The sequence below is a fragment of the Eleginops maclovinus genome, chromosome 2, assembly GCF_036324505.1.
Source record: "Eleginops maclovinus isolate JMC-PN-2008 ecotype Puerto Natales chromosome 2, JC_Emac_rtc_rv5, whole genome shotgun sequence".
NCBI classification, from domain to species: domain Eukaryota; kingdom Metazoa; phylum Chordata; class Actinopteri; order Perciformes; family Eleginopidae; genus Eleginops; species Eleginops maclovinus.
Window position 1 is genome coordinate 26,610,377 of NC_086350.1, and position 2,949 is coordinate 26,613,325.

The window sequence follows — 2,949 nt, forward strand, 5'->3', positions numbered from 1 at the left end:
TTACATCTGGTGAATTGGTTTAGCACACACTTTGTGTTTTGGGTAAACAAACAAATCAAGTGAAATGTGCATTTCAGGTTTGCTTGTGACATCCGTGTCATTCGCAGGCTTCTGGAACGTATGATCAGCAACAGCCCAGCAGAGCTTCGTAGGTGTCCTTCTGTGGGCATGCTCCATAACCCAGGCATTGTCCGGTGGATCACGGCAGCGGTAGGGTTTCAGCTGATCATGGTGAACCACTTTCACTTTAGTCTTAGGGCCTTTCTGGATGCGATACACCAGATCATCCAATTGCCCCAGAACAAAGTATGGTGCTTCGTACGACGGGAGAAACTTCCTGACTTTGTTTTTGACTCTCCGTGTCCCTTTAATCAGGTTCCACACAGCATCACCAATCTGGTACTGTGTTCGACAGCAATTTTGGTCGTATTGTCTCTTGGCATGTCTTACATACTCTCCAAGGGCCTGTCTGGTGATTTGGTGAGCCAGTTCTAGGCGTTGTCGGGTCTGCTGGACATATTCAGGGGCTGAAAGGAGTGTGCCAGAGTCTTGGGGTAGACCAGCTACCAGGTCCACCGGGTCGCTCACTTCCCGGCCGAACATCATGAAGTTGGGGGTGAAACTAGTGTCACTGTAAGCCATAACAGCATAGGGAATCATGAGGTCCAAGTCCCAGTGGCAGCGCTCAGCTGTTGTGGCCAGCATCTTTTGTAGTGTGGCATTACATCTTTCGACTTGGCCATCAGACTGAGGTCTGAAAGGTGTTGTGCGTGTTTTTCTCAATGCCAAACAACTTACACATTTCCTGAAACACTTCAGATTCAAAGTTTCGGCCTTGATCGCTGTGCAGCGTCTGTGGTGCTCCATAACGACACACCCACTCTGAGGCCAGCACTTCAGCCACAGTTACAGCCTGCTGGTTGGGAAGGGGGTAAGCTTCCACCCACTTTGTAAAATAGTCCTGTACCACAAGCACATAACAGTTTTTGCCATCTGTCTTGTTCAGGGGCCCCATGATGTCCAAGGCGATGCGCTCCATGGGGGCTCATACCCAGACAGTGCCCATTGGAGCTTGTGGTGTCTTACGGGGCCTGGCTTTGGATGCACAGCTGGTACAGGTGCTACACCAGAGGGCGACATCTTCTCTCATTCTGTACCAGAAGTATCGGGTTTGCAGCCGAGCCACTGTGCGCTCCACATCAAAATCTCCACCTATTTGGCCGTCATGCATTTGTTTCATGACATCAGGGTGGAAGACTCGAGGCAGCACAACTTGTGGATAAAACTGTGTGTCATCTAGGCAGTAGAACCGCCTAACCAGAATTCCGTCTTTGAAATAGAGCCGCTTCCACTGGCTCCAATATGTTTTTGTAGCTGGGCTGTACGAGGAGACTGTTACCCATTGCGGCCGTTTGCCGCTGGCCTCCATCCATGCTCTGATGGGGCCTATGTCTGGGTCAGCCTCCTGAGCCTTCTGCAGCTCCTCTGGGCTCCAGCCACAGAACAGCCCAGTAGTGTTGTTGGTCGTAGTCCGGTAGATTATTCCAGGATTTATATTGTCAACCCCAGCAGGTGAAGCTTCTCCTACCCCCACTGGACTCACTGCTGTGGAAGCTGAGGGTCTCTCTACCCCCACTGGGCTCAGCATCGCCAGGTTGATGTCAGAGTCCAACTGGCACTGCACCGCCTGATCACAAAACCTCACCAGCTGAGGGGAGGGGCATGGCAGCTTACATGGACAAGACTGCTGGCAGGGTCTCCTTGAGAGGCTGTCTGCGTTGCTGTGTAGCAGGCCGGCCCGATGAACAATCTCAAAGTTGTATTCACCCAGTCTCTCCAACCACCTGGCAAGGTGTACGTGTTAGCCAGCGAAGGCTGTTGTGGTCAGTGCGCACTGTGAAGGGCCGGCCCAGGAGATACTGCCTGAAGTGTGATGTAAACTCCACCACAGTCAGCAGTTCACGTCGTGTAGTGCAGTAATTCTGTTCAGTTTTGGATAGTTTGCGACTCCCATAGGCCAGCACACGCTTTCTGCCTTGCTGAACCTGAGAGAGGACAGCGCCAATGCCCACATCGCTTGCATCTGTGTCCAGTATCATGGTGCCTTGGTCGAGTGGATAACCCAAAACCGGTGCTGTGGTTAGCAGACGCTTGAGCTCGTTGAATGACGCCTGGCATTCTTCACTCCAGTGAAAACGGGCATATTTCTTTGTCAGGGCATGGAGAGGAGGCAAAGTCTTTGACCAACCGCCTGTAGTATGATGCAAGGCCGATGAACTGGCGGACTTCTTGGACTGATGTAGGCGCCGGCCACTCCTGCACCTTCTGAACTTTGCTGGGGTCAGCAGCCACACCATCCTCAGAGACAGTGTGGCCCAGATAGGCCACCTGGCGGCAAAAGAGAAAGCATTTTGCAGGTTTCAGGTTAGCCTGTTGGAGGCAGTCGAAGACCTGGCTCAGTCGTTGCAGCATCTCCGGGAACATCTCTGCCCAGCACGATGATGTCATCCAGGTAAACGAGGCAGGTTTCCCACTATATGCCGGTCAACACGCGGTCCATCAAGCGCTGAAATGTTGCTGGGGCGTTGCACAATCCGAACGGCATCACATTCCACCCAAACAGTCCATTTCTTGTTCAGAAAGCAGATGCTTTGCGTGCTCTAGGGGTCAGCTCGACCTGCCAATAGCCGGAGGCGAGGTCCAGAGTGCTGAACCATTTGGCACTGGAGAGGGTGTCTAGTGTGTCTTCGATGCGGGGGCAGTGGATACGCATCTTTAATAGTGCTGTCATTTAGGGCTCTATAGTCTATGCAGAGGCGGTAGGTGCAGTCCTTTTTCGCGCACCATGACTATAAGTGAGGCCCAGCTGCTGTGACTGCGGCTGGCCAGTCCTGCCTCCAGGCTCTGTTGTATCTGCTGGTTGGCACTTTCTTGCTTCTCTGAGGGCAT

At 52.6% G+C, this 2,949-nt stretch overlaps 1 pseudogene; it reads right to left on the reverse strand.

Annotated features, from left to right (window-relative positions):
- On the reverse strand, positions 1 to 2,949 carry LOC134859848 (uncharacterized; annotated as a pseudogene).